This window comes from Neovison vison, chromosome 9, assembly GCF_020171115.1.
Source record: "Neovison vison isolate M4711 chromosome 9, ASM_NN_V1, whole genome shotgun sequence".
Lineage (NCBI taxonomy): Eukaryota > Metazoa > Chordata > Mammalia > Carnivora > Mustelidae > Neogale > Neogale vison.
The window spans coordinates 54,760,032-54,778,702 of record NC_058099.1 but is presented as its reverse complement, the minus strand read 5'-3'; the positions used below and the strand labels follow the sequence as shown (position 1 = coordinate 54,778,702).

Genomic DNA, 18,671 nt, shown 5'->3' with positions numbered 1-18,671 from the left:
TATGTGGGTATAACTGAAGCGATTAGAGCAGCCGTGACACTCAGAACTACAGGTTGTACACCGTAGGTGGCTTGGGGACCTCAGTGCCTATGAAGCACTACAGTACTGGGAAAGGGTAGGCTGTGCACGACATCCTGGGACCAGGGACCCTGACCTGCATGCTCTTCACATTATCCTCCACTGCCTCGCATATTACTCTACCTTCCTGAGAAGGCCACGGATGAAGGGAGAGACTCAGGTCTTACTCAAGGTCACACAGCTAGTAAGCAGAGAACATAGAGTTGAATCCAACTCTGCCTGAATTCAAAGCCCACACTCACTCTATCACACACATTTTCCATATTGTACTGCAAAAATCATATAGTGGACATACCTTGTCGGATAAAGAAAAAAGACTGTGTAAGACGATGTGTTAAGTTGCTAGTATCTGTATAAAAGGGAAGGGAAATGTTTGTGTAAATGAATTAATATATACATTTGTAAAAGAACAGACTATTTCTGTAAGTTTTCCAAAGACAGTAATAGTGGGGGGGGTGGCTATGGGATACTAAGAGAAACTTATTCTGCACTGTATTTCTTTTGGGGTTTTTTTGCCTTTTTTTTTTTAACTTTCTTAAAATTTATTTATTTATTTATCTATCTATCTGACAGAGGGAGAGAGAGTACCAAGTATGAGGAATGGAAAAGAGGGAGAGGAAGAAGCAGGTTCCTCATGTGGGGCTCAATCCCAGGATCCTGAGATCATGACATGCCATACTTAGCAAATAGAAATACAGGAAACAGGAATACTTAGCAAATAGAAATACAGAAATTTTCTATTAGCAAATAGAAAAACAGGAAATATAGGAAACTTAGCAAATAAAAAATACAGGAAAATGAATTAATTTTTTAGTATAAGCACATCTTGTACAATTCTTGGGACATACTTATAACTAAACACTAATTTGCTGATTATCTGAATTTCAAATTCAACCAGGCATCCATTATTTTATATGGCAATCCTACTTATGTATATATATATATTACCTTAGGGAAAAAATCAAATTTTAAAAATCATTTAAAATTTAAGGCCTTTATGCTTCTTGCAGAGCATTAACAACATTAATGTCATTAATAATGACAGAGTTGCCATGTCCTTTGCAAAGCTCTAAAGATTTTAGCTGTGACCAAATGACTGTCCAACAACTAGGTGATAATTGCAGTTTCAGGAGGGGATAAAAATCAAGTCAAATTTGGTTTTATTTAGAAACAGGAACTGATTAGTTGACTAATCGTACTTTTCAACAAGTTGTACTGGTAATGTGTGGGCACAGATTTTAAGTAGTAAAGAATCAGTGCTTCAAACATAAAACAGATCATTCTGTCCAATGCAGATTATATGGCAACTAGCAAGTGAAAATATGTTTTCTGCTAAAAATAACACAGAAAGAGAAACTGTCCCAAATGCATAAAATTTTCTAGTTATCTTAAACAACTCTAACTGTAAAAGAGGTACAAGTTTAGTTTTTGTGGGTTTTGTTTAGTTTTTATTTTAATTCCAGTTAATATACAGTGTTATATTAGTTTCAGGTATACAATCTAGTGATTCCACAATTCCACACATCACCCAGGACATGGGTACTCCTTAATTGCCATCATCTATTTAACCCATCCCTCACCTCTACCCCTTTGTGAACCATTAGTTCATTCTCTATAATTAAGAGTGTGTTCCTTGATTTGTCTTTTTTTCCCCCTTTGCCCCCTTGTTGTTTCTTAAATTCCACGAATGAAATCATAGATATTTATTTCTCTATGACTTATCTCACTCAGCATTATACTCTCTAGCTCCATCCGTGCCATTGCAAATGCCACGACTTCATTCTGTTTTATGGATGAAAAATGATCCATTGTATATAGATACCATATCTTTTTTATCCATTCATCAATCCACAGACACTTATGCTGTTTCCATGCCTTGGCGACTATAAACAATGCTATTAAAAACAGCCGGGTGGATGTATCCCTTTAGAATCAGTGTTGTTTTGTTTCTGTTTTTTATTCTTTGGGTAAATACCCAGTACTGCCATTGTTGGATCGTAAAGTTGTTCTATTTTTAACTTTCTGAGGAGCCTCCATACCGTTTTCTGCAGTGGCTGGCTGCACAGTTTGCATTCCCACCAATCACACACAAGTGTTTTCTCCACATCATCGCCAACACCTGTTATTTCTTGTGTTGTTGATTTGAGCCATTCTGACAGGTGTGAGATTATATCTCATTGTAGTTTTGATCTGCATTTCCCTGATGGTGAGTGATAATGAACATCTTTTCATGTGTCTTTTGGGCATCTGGATGTTTTCTTCAAAGAAATGTCTATTCCTGTGTTCTGCCCATTTTTAGTTGGATTCTTTGTTTTCTGGGTACTGAATTTTGTAAGTTCTTTATATATTTTGGATACTAACCCTTTTATCAGATGTCATTTACAAATGTCTTCTCCCATTCCACAGGTTGCCTTTTTGTTTGTTGATTGTTTCCTTCATTGTGCAGAAGCTCTTTATTTTGTTGAAGCCTCAATAGTTTTCTTTTGCTTTTGTTTTCCTTGCCTCAAGAGAGATCCAGAAAAAAGTGGCTATGGCCAAAAAGAGGTATACTTTTTTTTTTTTTTTTTAAGATTTTTATTTATTTATTTCAGAGAGGGAGAGAGAGAGAGACACAGCAAGAGAGGAAATACAAGCAGGGGGAATGGGAAAGAGAAAAGCAGACTTCCCTCCGAGCAGGGAGTCAGATGCGGCGCTCGATCCCCAGGACTCTGGGATCATGACCTGAGCCGAAGGCAGACGCTTAACGACTGGGCCACCCAGGCACCCCAAGAGATATACCTTTATTAAGTGAGTTTGCTGCAATGCTTTGTGGCTGGTCATCACTCAGCATCCATTTATTGCATTTTTTTAAGACTTTATTAATTTGACAGAGTGAGAGAGAGCATGAATAGGTGGAGCGGTAAGCAGAAGGAGAGGGAGAAGCAGGCTCCCTGCTGAGCAGACAGTCCAATGCAGGGCTAGATCTCAGGACCCCAGGATCATGACCTGAGCCAAAGGCAGACATGTAACTAACTGAGCCACCCAAGTGCCCCTATTTACTGCATTTAAATTTAGCATCTGTCTCATTCACAGCTGCTGCAGCACTACCTGAAGTTAGACAAATGCAAGGCTGTCTTTTGCAAGTCATTTGCAGGTAGTTTGTCATAACATAAATTGGCAATGAGAGTAAAACTTATACTTCTAATCATAAGTCACATTCTAGGGAAATGTTCACCATCCACCAATGTTAGTGCACTCATCCAAAAGAAGCCACTCCACCTCTTCTTAGTATCTGTTCTTTTGAACTTCTCCTTCATTTCTATAGGCTTGATCAAAAAGTATTCATGAACAAAATTATTTTCAAGCTCATATTTATGAATCTTTCTGAATCCTTTCAACAATAATAGAATTTCTTAATTCTTTTCTGTTCCCCAGAATGACAGAAAATTAAGTATCAAATAAATTTACCTTTCCAACATACTTGAAATACCAACTGATGGTTTTGTCCTTTTATAAAACAGAAAGAAAAATTACCTGTCCAAAGTAAAAAATGGTAAGGGGGCCAGAGGGTGAGAAAAGAACCAAATTTTGTTAGTTACTGATTCAGCAATACACAGGGCACCTACATGACTGGCATGTTGTTGGGTGGTGGAATTAGAAAAATGAAGAAACAGTCTAGGAACTCATGGGCCAAGGAAACAGAAGAAAAAAACAAGTAAGCAGACATTTAAAAATACAAATGACAGAAGCAGGGCACCAAACTCAAATTAAAGAGAAAGGGAAAGCTTCCTGGAGGCAAAGACCCCTGCACAGTGTCCTAAAGAACGGGTTAGAGTCACAGTGGGAATGATGAGAGCTCCCCATGTGGAGGCAAAAGCACACGGCTCCTTCTGAGCACTTCTCATTCCTGGATTGGGGCAGGAGAAGAGAAGAGTCAGAAGTGATAAAGCTAGAGATGTGTTTACAGGCTAAATTCTAAGGGCCCTGTATACCATTCTTAAAGAGTTTGGACATTTAATTTTGAAGTTTATTTTGGTGTAGTGTGACATGGTCAAACTTTGTTTTAGAAACATCAGTCTGGAATGGTGTAGAAGACCTATAAAAACAAGAGAAAGTGGAAATAAGAAGGCCAGGTAAGAGGCATTTTCAAAAACATTGTATTTGGAGACAGGGCTTTTAGGATGTACTAAGGTTGAATGAGGTCACAAGGGAATGGTCCTCATCCAGTAGGACTGATGGTCTTATAAGGAGAGGAACAACTATCTATCTATCCCTTTCTCCCTCCTCCTTCCAGGCACAGTGAGATAGTGATCATTGATAAGCCAGGAAGAGAGTTTTCATCAGAAATCAAACCCTGCTAGACCTTGATGTTGGATTTTCGAGCCTCTAAAACTATGAGGAATTAAATTTCTGTTGTTTAAGACACCCAATCTGTGGTATATGTTATGGTAGCCTAAACTACTAATACAGACTTCAATCTTCCCACTGCCCTGCTCCAAACAATATGCTACTAAACACTATGCTGTCTCATTCTTTTCCAACCATAACCAGGAGAACAAGGGTTAGGCTCCTCACTCAAAGGAAGACCATCTAAGTGCTGAACGGAAAGCTAGAACGAGGCTACACTCTGTCTCTTGGGAACTAAAGAAGAGAAACACTAGAGAATAAACCAAAGATAAGAGGAAGATAAGTAAAGGATCAAAGGCTAAGATAAGGCACAAGCCTGATTTATGAGACTGCAGAACAAATCAGATGAGAGAGACAGAACACAGGTGACATTACAAGAGCAGCACGTCTTCCTCTTGGGGAGATCCAACACAGCCAATGAGAGATAAACAGAATAACTGGTCCCTAAGACACAAAGTCACTGACATCCATTCTTACAGTGAACTCCATTTTGGCAGAGATAATTTGTAGGAAGCTCTTTATTCCATTCTATCACAGACTGCTTGGGTATAGCACCACACTACCACAACCCACATAAACCAATCCCTTCAAGCATTCTGCTATAGAAATACCCTTGGCTTCTTTAACTATTTCATTTGGACACTCTACTTTGAATAAAGATCTGAGGCAGCTTACAGGCAAAGGTAAGTTTAATAAGACCACTGAAAAAACGAAGAACCTTACAGGAGGGATAGTTGCATCAGAAAAACAAAGCATGGGGAAGCAGATACTATGGCAGGTGAATAAAATACTATGAAGTATTCAGTTTCAATCAAAGCCCAAGAAAACCACTAGGTTCCAACCAAACAAAAGAAATCTGCTATTGAAAAGGCAAGTGAAATCTAATTGACAAGGTTTCATTCTATCAGTGAAACCACAGTAACTCTGAAAAACATTTACAAATAATTAAAATATTTCTAGCTAACAAATTACAGTCATAGGAGAATAGAAATACTTCCATTTCAAACTCCACTAGAAAAATAAGACAAATATACACATTTAAATTTTAAAGTAACACTTAAAAAAAAAAAACAGAAATGGAACCTATAGTTTATAAGCTAGGAAAAAAGAAGCAATCTAAAAAAGGCTAGGACCAAAGAAAAAAAGAAAAAAGGAAAAAATAAATCCAAACATCTGTAGTCACAATAAAGATGAATGGGTTAGATTCACTTATTAAGAATAAATTTACAGTCCACATTTCAAAAATGCAGAGAGTGGCAGAATAGTTTGATATTGTTTACCTGTATTATAAAATAACAATATATCCTTACATATAAATATATATACACATATTTTCATCATATCCAACAATGAATTAAAAAGACATATTCTTGAAATCAATTACAGATAGTAGTTACTTTCAGACAGATGAAAATGGTAGTCTCAGATCAGAGAGGGATCTAAAGGGAGCTCAAGCTTTCTCCATCTTTTCTTAAGGAAACTGTAACTTTTAGAAAGTTTTTAAAGTACATATGCAAAAAGTAAATGGGTTGAAATATTTATGGATAAAATGGTGAAATGTTTAAGATTTGCTTTGGTAAGAGGGCAGAAACAACAGGACTGGCCATGAACAAAAGGCTGTTAAAACTGAATGATGGATACATGAGGATTCTCTATAATAATAATTTATTGTAATATATACATTGTAAAATGTACATATTTTTTCTAATAAAAATTAGAAAAATAATAGATGGCAGTAAACATGTAAAAATCTTAAAGTCTAATTATGCAGGATAGAACTAGAGATGATTATCTCCTTCTTCATAATTCACAATGTTTTTGAAATCCTACCATTCTTCCTCAGGGGGAAAACCCTGAGCTTCAGCTCAGGTCATGATCCCAGGGTCCTGGGATTGAACCCCGAACTGGGCTCTCTGCCCAGCAGGGACCCTGCTTCTCCCCTTCCTCTGTCTTCCACTCTGCCTACTTGTGCTCGCTCACCCTCTCTCTGTGTCATATAAATAAAATCTTCAAAGAAATTGTTTTTAAAAAAGGAAAATAAATAAAATGCAGAAGTTGGAATATTATTGGTATACTTACACAATAATAAATTTATACTAACAAACATGTTCATCGAACTTATTTTTGTATTGAAAGCTACTCCCTTTTATTTTCAAGACTGTTGGCCAGAGGTAAAGGGTTCACTATCCTTTCAAAAAGTATGTGTGTTCTATACTTAACTGCAGATTCCCTAAAGCACAGAGATACTTACTTGATAAAGATGCTTACCAGATTCATAACCACTTCCAGAATTACACACTTAAATTATATTTTGTGACACTTTTGAGTTACTCTCTCCTATTTATTGTTCACACCCAGGTATGAAGTAAATGTTAGTGTTAAAAGGAACAACAAAAAACATGCAGCTCACAGACACGCTAAAGCTCACGGAGGTGTGGTTACATGACAAATCAACAGTGTGTCTGGGATGAGAACCTTAGGCTGTTACCTATTACTCAACTCATTATCTGAAAGGCTGAACTTTTTTAAAAAATATATTAGATAAATCAATCCTGCTTGCAGTCTACTGTATTAAATTTACTTCCTTTCTCCTTACCCTCCCACATAATGTTTTAAAAAAACAACCAACACACACACACTATGGACTCCACAATACCTTCTCTCTGGGTGCCCTTTTTAACATATTTTCCACCCATAATGTTCTCTCTTAATACATCCCTGTAATGACAGGGGCCCTCCTCCCAAATTGTTAACTCACACCAAACATGGGGACTCAGGGAAAAGATTCAGATGCTTCCGAAAATGCACATTTAGCTGCTTCTGTTCTCTTGTTCCCTAGCTAAACTCAGAGGAATTTAGATTGCTGGGCAGTTTGCCACTGTTTGCTACCACATTTTCAGTGTTAAGGACCAAGATGCAACAGGCCAGCATATTTCTTGGATAGAACCAGGCAGCAGGATTCCTCCAAGGGCTGCCCTTGCAGGGGAACAACAATGGGTTGGCATCAGACTCCAGAGGCAGCTGCTGCCCATAAGCACTCACTCCAATCATGTAATTTTCTTGAGGGAAACCAAAAATGCACAGAAGGATTAACTTAGTGCCACAGAATTCTCAGGTGCAACTCCTACGCTGGCAATAAATTCTCCAGAGAAATAACTTCAGGCTCCTGCCTCTTGCCCTTTTGCCTGCCTAGAATGAGGCAACTCTCCAGTGGCCCTGAGGCAAACTGTATCCTTGGTGTTTAGAAATACCATGGATACGCAAAGCATCCCCATGGACCCTGAAACATGGCCAGCAGCTGCTGTTAGGACTTATCAACTAGAGGAGGAGGTGACAGTACAGAAGATATCTGTCATTTCTCAGCTGCCCTCTCAGAGACAGGACTTTCATTGAGTTTGTGAGATCTCAATGATGATACTGAGGCAGGACAATACGTGGCTTTGTCAACTGTGACTGAACAATTCCTCAGAGTAAAGCCCTAAAGAACAGTATACAGACAACCTTTTCAATACAGACAAATGGTGGAAACGGGGGGGTGGGGAGGGCAGACAGGACAGGACACACAGAATATTATAACCTTGTTGCTGTTTCCACTTATCTCCCCAGCCAACTACTTCAAGTTCATGCCCTTCACCCAAGATCCATTTTCTAGGGCTTTTCCAAACTTTTCAAATAACTCTACTTCTGCCATTTCCCCATTATTGTTCCTCATTGTTTCTTCTGTTTTGGAATCTTTTCTATAAAAATTATGAGGACTGTCATCTATCATATTGTCTACTTGGCTGTTACAGAGCTTTAAGTACTATACATAATTAGATATTTGTATCCCTTCCCATCAATCAGTGCCTCCTAAATTCAGTTTGTGGCCCTCCAGAATTCCCTTAGCTGAATTTCGTTAGGAATAGAGATAAAGATTACAAACTTCACTCAGAAAAGAGCAGGCTCAAATTTCTGATAGGAAATCCTCTGGGAAGAGAATAGTATATTGCAGTGATACTTAATGTGGCTGCTTTTCTCCCCAGTGCTCCGGTGACCAGTAGTCTGCACCCCCCTGTTGGTTTGCTTGCCAGCTCCTTGTACAAAGAAGTATCATGTGTGTACTGAGAAGGGCTGGTAAAAGATCATGCTTTCTCTGAGCCCATTTATGCAATTCTTCTCAAGGAGCAATTCAAAACCTCAAATTTAGCTGGAAGAAGAAATCAATCCAGTTCCTGCAACTATTAATGCTTTATAATTTCAAATATCTTATTTGAAGATGTAAGAAAATTTCGTGAGTTTTTACTCTTCCTATAACATAACTTGCTAACACTACATTTTTATGGATGTGGAAATAGAAGGTCAAAGAGATTACTAACTTCCTCAAGGTCACATAACTCAGACTTTTATTAAGCAATCATATTTCTATAGCCATTATTATGTGGGGGTACTGAAAAGTCTATGTAATAAAACATCAACAACTATCTGAAAGTATCAGCCAAAAGTAATCTAATTCAGCTACAAGAGGATTTGGTGACAGAGAAGAAGGAAGAAATAACAGGCTTAAAAGCCTTATTCAATCAGACTGATGCCTGTTACTAGATTCCCTGAGTAACAAACTACTTAATTTTCCATGTCATTTTGCTGATTAAAAAAAAAAATCAACTTTATTCCTCAGATATAAATTGACCATCAAATATTCCCTTCAAGAGACAAAGTTTCCAAACATATATTCACCACTGATGTCTAAAATCTAAGCTTCGTTGTAATTGACAAATTAAAGCAATAATTTGTTATTTGGGGCTTTAAAAAATGCTATTCAGTGAAAGTAGTAATAAAACTGCGTATAAGAATTGATTGCCACTGCATCTACTATAACAGTAATTCTTCCATGGATTTAAATAGTCTCCATGAGTGACTTTTTTTAGGCAATGAACTAGCATATTTTCACTGTATGAAATTAAACCATTTATGAAATAGCTTTCCTATATCCCTGTCTTCTTAAATAGAGAATATATACTTCACACATATGCCTTTCCTTTAATCCTGCCAAGAGATTCATATTAGATACACACATTTTTAAATAAGAATATTGAGGATCAAAAAGATAAAGTGTTTCCCCCCACATTACAAAGCTTGTCAGCAATAGAGTTATTACTTAAAGTCAACTCATTTCTGACTGATAGCAAAACCAAGACCTTTCTGCTACATAGCTCTGTGCTCTAATACTACTATTACAGGTAAGAAAATAGTTATTTACCTTCAGATTACATAGCCCCAGGAACATATCTTTTAGAGTTCCTAGACTACCTCATAAAGCTCACTTTAAAAACAAACAAACAAACAAACAAATTTTACTAATTGTGAGATCCTGAGCTGCTATTATAAAGTGGGCATTAACAATAACATGCAAAGCACCCACAAATAATAAGCATACCAAGAACTATTACTATTGTTATTTTGTCTTCTAATAGTGTCTGGACATCAATCTCTCCATTTTGCTATTTCCAATTTGCCATCAGATTAATCAAGCTTATTAAATGAGTAAATCCTCAACACAAATGAAAATTGATCATTTCTGAATTGGGACTTGCAAAGTGCAGTAAAGAAAGTATACAGCTTTTAGGACATTTATCTTCCCATTGTTGAAAACTATATGCACTTTTTGTGCTACTGAATACCCAAAATCACCCCCTACAATACTTCAAAGGAGTAGAAATGAATCCAAATGTTGCAAAGTCTTAGAAGTCAGCTTAGTCAAAGAACTGACAGTTAAAAGAGTATCTTGTTATCTACCAGAAAACACAGAGGGAGAGAGCTGGTTTGATGTATGGCAAGACACAGATAAACACACAGAGCAGGAAAGGAAGAAAAAATAATGTGGTAAGGAAGCTGAAATGGAAAAGAGATAGAAAAGATGGAGGGGCAGCAAGATCATTTACAAAACTTTCAGAAATGTTCTGAACCTTCACCAGCCTAAGAAGAGGTAGAGCAGGGTGTTTTTTGTTTTTGTTTTAAAGATTTTATTTATTTATTTGAGAGAGAGAAAGAGAGAATGAGAATGAGAGAGAGAGGGGAGAGGTCAGAGGAAGAAGCAGACTCCCCACTGAGTAGGGATTCCCAATGTGGTACTGATTGTACCAGATTTCCAGGATCATGACCTGAGCCGAAGGGAGTTGGTTAACCAACTGAGCCACCCAGGCGCCCGAAGCAGGGTGTTTACTGGGATCATAGAAGCAAAGGAAGAACTGAGTCATTTCCCCCACCAAAGTGAAATCTGATCTCAAAGGAAGACTTTCAACTCTATCTTTGTCACCCACTAAGCAGACAAACACAGTAAAGATCATTAAGTCTGAGTCACTTTCAGTTGTCAAAATTCCCTAAGATAAAGTATGTGTTAAGTATGTAGAAAGTGAAAGTGCTGTGGGAGCATTAGGCAGTATTAACAGCAGTATTAGCATCAGAATGGCTAACCCACAATGTTTCCTAATTTTGAGAAAATCAACAGCAAAAAAAGACTATATAAATACATAGCATTGTATTCAGCAAGTTTTAACTACACACTTATATTCCCCTAAGCAGATTTAGCATTAAATACTTGCCCAGGATCCTTCTATTCTCACTCAGATCAATAGGCACTTTCACATCTAATTTTGTATTCATAGTTTTGTTACTTTTTTTTACTTAAGAGGCCCATAGCAAATTCTACAAATTTTAGGTCCCCCAAAGTCTGTATCTACCTCTATCACTGAAGCATATGGTAGAGCTGAATATGGACAGGTAACTAACTTTCGAGCTCTCAACTTAGTGGAAAACAGTTAAATAATTACACTCCAATGTGATACTCTTAATTCTATGAGAGAACAGAGAAATCCAGTGCTGTCGGCATGCATCAGAAAGAATTGGGAGGTGTGACATGAGAATTGTCCCTAAGGACGCACAACCTAGGCGTGTATATGGGAGACAGCCAGGAAAGAGAAAGTCATGTCTTGCTGAAGGAAGGACATCTGCTAAGGCAATGTCGTCATAAAGAAACCAGAGAATTTAAACGACAGGGACCCTATAGCACTGCGCTACCAAACTAAACAGGAGCCAGGAAAGCCAAGGCTCTGGCCTACTCGGATGCTTGTACCACTCCCATAGCAGTGCATGTGGAATGGGTCGGGGGGACAGGCGGCAACTGAAATTCCTTTTCTGGAGAAACGATCTTGGTAATAGGGTAAATAATTCATGAAAAAGAGAAAGAACTATGATAGTGTAATCAGATGTTAGGCTGTTGAAGCAAGCCAATTGAAAAATAATGTAAGCCAAGACTAAGGCAGATACCAGGAAAATAAGGAAATAGACACACATTCATCAGAGGGAATCTAAAAATTTCAATGACCTCTAGATGCGTGCTAGGGGCAAGCAGAATGAGTGAGTAACACCAATGGAGTTGACTTTCAATGGTTCTAAGGTGGGAAACTAAGAAATATTGGGACATTGTCAGCTTAAAGAGAAGAAAGATGTCTTCTGTCTTTAGAGGCATGGGTAAAAATGCATTCCTTGTGAACATACCCAGTTTGAAATGTTTCTAGAAAATAGGAAATATTAAAATTTAAGTTCCATGGGGGTAGGGATTTTTGTTGTTTTATTTTGTTTGGTGATAGTAATGGTCCCTTTTTCTCCCAGGGCTAAGTCCCCAGAACCAGAAATAGTGGCTGGGTCAGATAAGGCACTCACCAAATAACCTGCTGAAAGAAGGAATCAACTGCATCTGCACATCTGAGGACAAAAGAACATGAAGGACCTAAGAGTAGGCAATCACCGGCATCTAGGTGTGCTGAAAATAAAGAAAGGAGATTAAAGATTAATCAGAAAGAACGTATGGATTGCCGAGAAGGGAGAAATGAAGGTGGAACCCTGGAGAGCATGAACATTTTAAAATATAATGCAATATATAAGAGTTATTTTAGGGATAAAAATCAATTAGAAATAAATCCCTTGAGGGCGCAAAGAAGGGTGGAAGAAGGAAGGAAGAAAGGAAGAAAGGACAGACTGACTTATCCTTCATGCTTGATCACTCTAAGTACCATATTCATAATACAGCCACTACAGCCAACACTCTAGGCAAGGTTATTTCTGATACTGATACCAAATAAAGCTTAATTTGACATCATTTTGGTTCCTAGACCAATGTGAAAACAGAGTACTTATGGAAGACAACCATGATAAGGTGAAATCAAAAACAGAGAGATCAAAATACTTTTTTTTTTTTTTTTTTTAATAAACTCCACACACAATGTGTGGCTCAAACTCACAACCATGAGATCAAGAGTCATATGCTCTACCACTAAGTTAGCCAGGGGCCCTGAAATCAAAATATCTAAGCTAGACAACAAACAATCATCTATAAAGTAAATTAAAAATCCCTGCATAATCAAAGCCCAAGATGAAATAAAGTCTACATATAGGGAGAAGAATATATCTAAAAATATATAAAATCAGCCATGATCCTCTCTTATTCATCTCCATACTAAACCAAAACAAATTCACCTTTGGATCTGCTGTTAATTGAATATGCATACACTCAAGAAAAAAATAAAATTTGTTCACAATTATAAAAGCAGTGCTTTACATAATCTGTACTAAAGAACTGCGAGAAAGAACTTGTACTCCTCTGACCACCAAGAGATGTCCCTGTCTAAATCATCAGATAAGCTTGTCAGTCAGTGATAGTCTATGTTCCTGAGAATACACAGAGGAAAGTAAGCAAAACAGATGACAATTTACATCTTGCTGGCAAGATTCCAAGTAGTATAGACAAGGGGAAATTATATAAAGGAATCCAAATTCTTATGAACCTATCCAAACATGAACCTTAGCCATATGAGATAAATAAACACAGACCAATTCAATTCCCTAATTACTAATTCACAGATAATTGTAATAGGCTACACTACTTAGTTAACACATTAATTCCATAGGACTCACTAGGGCCATCTCTGACAACTGGCATTTTCTCTCTGAAAACATTTTAAGAGGTCTTATTTTCTTTCAATAAACATGACTATTTGCTTCTTAATTAACTCTTCTACAACTTAACTACATTCACTAACTGTATTTTACCATGGTAATCAAAAGACTAACTGTTAATATTAAGATTATATACCAACTTTTACTTTTGTAATAATCCAGAGACCGCATCTGCCTTAACTGATGTTGTTTGGGTTGGTTTTTGCTCTTTTTTATTTTTGCCACTTAATTTCAATTAAGCCATTAGAAAGTAGAGACAATCATCTAAGTATTTGGCCCAAAATATCTGAGTGAAGCCCACAAAAACGTGTTTTCACAATATGACGATCATCTTTTCTCCAATTCTTTTTATGTCTGACCATCTTAGGTATAACAGATCCTGAATGGCAATTATTTGGAAATTCAGGCATCAAATTACAACTTAATTATCATATTTCCTATATGATTATCACATAAATTTGTCACAAGAAGTGACATACAAGTCTATCAAAAACTATAAAAAATATGCAAGTAAGAGAATTAGCGAAGCAGTCTTAAAGCTGTGAGCTCAATACTGACTTCACAAGGGAGGATACAAAAATTTAGAGAAAGCCCCAACACTCACATGACCATTTTTTTGTTTGGTTGGTTGGTTTGGTTTTTACATAATCATCTGACATCTTTAAATATTAGGAAGCTTTAAATCTCTATTTCACATTTTTTAGTTTTTTAAAAAATTATAACAGTCTGAGGGGTTTGAAGTGGCGGGGGGGTGGGAGGTTGGGGTACCAGGTGGTGGGTATTATAGAGGGCACGGCTTGCATGGAGCACTGGGTGTGGTGAAAAAATAATGAATACTGTTTTTCTGAAAATAAATAAATTGGAAAAAAATAAATAAATAAATAAGAGACAGCCCTGACCGGGCAGTTTGATTCTTGATGCTTGGCACAAAATAAATCTTTGCTTGACCTTCAAAAAAAAAAAAAAAATTATATATGATTTACATATTTTAAAACTTCAAGTAACCCTTACATAAGGTTGAACACCAAAGTCAAAACCAAGTTGAAACTGAGAACAAATACAAGACAATGGCCAAAATGCAAGAGAATTCTAAACTACTGAAAAAAAAAAAGCAAAAAACAAACAAAAACCTCTGAATGGTATATTCATTCAGTACAATGAATTAGCACTCAGAAATAAATAATATTAAACTATGAATAGAAGCAACATAGATGAGTCCCAAAATATAGAGTAAAAGAAGTCAGATAAAATGAGAGAATTATCCCGTATGATTTCATTTATTTAAAAGCCTAGAGAACACAAATTAGTCTGTCCTGACAGAAAGATCAGTGGTTCCTTGGAGACAGGAGATGGGTAGGTAGGGGAGACAGGAAAGTATCACAAATGGTCATTAGGAAACTTTTAAGGGTGATGAAAATGTTTACTATCTTGATAATGGGGATGGTTACAACTAGACCAAAATTCAACAAACTGTGTACTTTCAATATATGCAGTTAATCGTATGTCAATTATAAATTACACATCAATAAAATAAATGATCCCTCTCCCCTTCCTGAGAAAAGGGTGGGGTCTGAAAGTCCTTAGTTTAACACCTAAAAGATGTTCACTGAACTTCACAGAGCAGGTCAGGGATCAATAATCCTGGCCTCTGAGCTGCTGCTTCTTTGGTTTTCCTACAGCCATAAAACATCTAAAAATACCCTGTGATTTAGCCTAATACAATATATACACTCAGCAGATTCTATCAGAACAAAAAGGCATTCTCATGTTGTGTTTTTCTAAAAGGTAATAGAGTGACTATGTTTACCACTTCCAGGAAAGACACTAATGTGGTGGGAAAGGGGGTGGGGCACACAAAACTCCACTAACTCCTACAGTTGAGGCTCCTCCAGTCCTACAGTAAGAAGGAAATAAATGCTGCCCAGAGGCAGACTTCATGCCTAACTTATTAAAGTGAAATATCCTTGGAAGAATGGGGATAGTGAAGAAGGGGAACACCTAATCTAGAGCTTCACGAACTTTACACAGCAACAATAAACTTAGAGAAATAGGACCAGTGAAGGGGGCCTGGTAAAGTTAAGGGAAGCTGGGCATACCTTGTCAAGATCAGGGAGGACCCTTTTAAACCACAGAATAACTTTTAATCTTTCAGATTCTGTCATCACAGTTTTGTTATGTCTGTGAAGTCTTAAGAGCACAGAATGAGAGATTCCCATGACCATTTTCTACAGCCAGTTCCCCAAAGTAAGGCATGATAGGGGCCAACCAATTACATAATGTGAAGTTATTCCAAAATTAACTGTAGGGCGGTGTAACATTAACTTTCAAGCAGAGATCAAGATTAAATAATTGATTCTCCACTGGCGTCCTTGGTGCCACGTTATAGTTAGCCATATTACGTCTCCTCAAGAGTCAACAGACATTGGTTCACAGAAATGGTATCTACATATGGATGTTTAATAATCTCAGATCATATTGTCTTCACTGAGAAAAAGAACAATCAGTGAAATCTATTGATCCACAGTGCTATTTATTCATATGTATTATGGGGGGAACGATATATGGGTGAGTGACTCAAAGGCATGTTTTTTGCTTCTTTGCACTTGCCCACCTCTTCCATATTTAAAAAAAAATGTGTTACTTTTATTAATAAGTAAGTTACTAAGGAAATAACTATCTTATGTATTTTACTATGTAGTTTTAAAATATAAATAATAAATGGTAATGTATCCCAAAACATACTCAAATTATCAACACTAAATTATCAACACACCTAAATAGGTTTTTCCTAATTTTCTGTAGCTAATGTCTCTGTTTTTCTTCTAAGAGTTTCCTTTTTCACTTTCCCCTCATGCATTTATTTATAGCACCTTAGAGCTGAAGATAGAATTCTTTACAAGAAAATAACAATGGATATTGTTTTCTAAGACATAAATAAAACTAAAAGAAGAATAAAAATCAGAATTCCCTACACTCAACAAATTTAACCACCACAAACAAAAAAAAAATCAAAAATTTAAGTTTCAATTTACTTTTTTTTTTTAACTCAGCAGGCCATAGTTGGAAAAACTGCATAAACATTTCTCTAACTTATCTAATCTGAACACCTAAAGAAATTTTTGTTATAAATACAATGTAAATTACTTATTTAATCTTAATTTTTTCTAAAAAGAAGAAATTTCTGGGGAAAAAAATGATTACGTGAACTACTTGCCCACAAAACATGCAAAGTTTATAGAGTTTTCTGGTCAATGTAATTTAAAGAATAGCTTTGCTGTTTTAATCAGATTCCAGATGTGTCACGAAATGTTTACAAACATTAACATTTCCAAATTTAATGTTTTACTGAATTTTTAAATAGAGGAAATAGCTTTAAAAATTAATGCATTTATGAAACACTTAAAAAGGAAAACTAACATAATGCTCTGTCCATAAAAAGCAAGGTCCAGTTTCTCAGTGAAAACCAGGAAAAGAAAACAAGAGGCTTCAGGCCAAAGATAAAGAATCTTTCTCCTCAAACAGCAGTTTCTCTTTCTTCCCAAACATCAGATTACCACAATAATGCTTGGACTAACACAAAAGCTTCCTACATGACCTCCCTCCCTTACCCCCACCAGTCCATGCTTCAAGTTCTCTACCTAGGTCTTTAAGAACCTTGTTATGGGCTGAATTGTGGCCTCCTTCTTACCTCCCCAAAATATAAAGGTTAAGGTCCTAACCCCTGTACCTGTATTTGGAGACAGGGTCTTTAAAGAGATAATTAGGGGTAAATGAGGTCACTGGGACTCCCATAGTCCAATAGAACTGTGAGACACAGGGAAAAGATGGCCATCTATAAATTGCCAGCAAGCAATCCTATGTTGATCTCTAACTTCTTTGAAATGGTACAACTTATACTATGTGTAAGACTTTCTTATTCTTTCCTTTGTGTGATTATCTTTTTTTCAACCAAAACAGTAAGCTTCTAGAGCAATATCATGTTCTCCCTAGTGCTTAAACCAATGCAACATATCTCTAATCCATCTATTATTATCTACTAAATAAACAACTACCTCAGATCTTCTCTCAGAAAATATTTCATAGGAAGGCAATAGATTATTTAAGTAGAAGTAGTTCTTTATCTCCTTATTCGCCCACACAGAATCCCACTATAATTATTTAATCATAGTATATCAACTTTACCATACTAACCGTCACTTCCCAACTGTGTTTATATAGATGCCCTCTTACACATGACACTATTTCACAAGAGAAAATAATACCTTTCTTGTTATAAATATGGGGTTGGTAATATACATAACAATGTAACTATATCAAACGATTTTCTACTTTAGGCCAAATGTATTTTAAAATCACATACAACTGCTTGGGAAATATAATAATGATAAAATATATCATCATTCATATGTTCCATCAAGCAGTCCTGAACTCCATAGCAAGTTTTCTGCTTCTTTACTTCCAAGTATAGAATTTTCTCTGGCAGATATGTTGTTTGCTCCAGCATATGGGGACATTTCCAGTCCAATATATCAACTTGAATACTTCAAGACATTTTATGAAATTCACAAAGTACTTTGTACGTATCACTAAAAACAAAATGGAGCCAACCTGCAATTCAACCTAAGGGAGTCAAATCTATGATGTCAGACTTGGGAAGTAATCTGAAGAAAAGCATCTGCCTTTAACTCAGGGCAGTTATCTTCCTGGCAATTCATTGTTGCATGCCAGCTTCTAAGTCCCTTAATCTTAATTCTAGGCACTGGGTCCACTTCATTTGCAAAGCAGAGAGCCTCCACACCATAGCAGCTAAAGGCTAAAAGCTTGCATCAAAGCAAAATTACATTTCAAGGATTTCCACAAATCTGAGTACCCCCCATTTGCAGAGATAGAGTTAACTCTGGGGACAGCCTTCACTCTTTCATGATATATGTGCATTTAAAAGGTATCTGAAACACAAAAGTCTTTAAGGGTCAAGAAGGACAGTGTATATGTGATAGGAATTTGGAGCACATAAAAACTGTGACTGACATCTTGCTCTGCCTGAGCCACAAGCAACAGGCTTAGGCGATAAAAGGAGTGTCATAAAGTGAGAAAGAAAACCAGAAATGAGAGGGGAAATGAAAAGAAGACATACCAATGGGAGCTAAAGAAAGAAAAGGAACATATCCTAGAGGCATGTAGACATATGATCAATCTCAGTAATATTTGAGAATAAA

At 36.6% G+C, this 18,671-nt stretch overlaps 1 protein-coding gene across 5 annotated transcripts in view; it reads right to left on the bottom strand.

Moving 5' to 3' along the window:
* MPDZ (multiple PDZ domain crumbs cell polarity complex component) overlaps positions 1 to 18,671 on the bottom strand; it is a 154,379-nt gene that overhangs the window by 132,769 nt on the left and 2,939 nt on the right. Inside the window, exon 1 of one of the 5 annotated variants that reach the window (XM_044265649.1) lies at positions 12,163 to 12,217. The exons of the other annotated variants lie outside the window; for them this stretch is intronic. The gene's annotated coding sequence lies outside the window, so the exon portion shown is untranslated. Of the gene's footprint in view, positions 1 to 12,162; positions 12,218 to 18,671 lie in introns of those variants that run through there. 5 annotated transcript variants of the gene reach the window in all.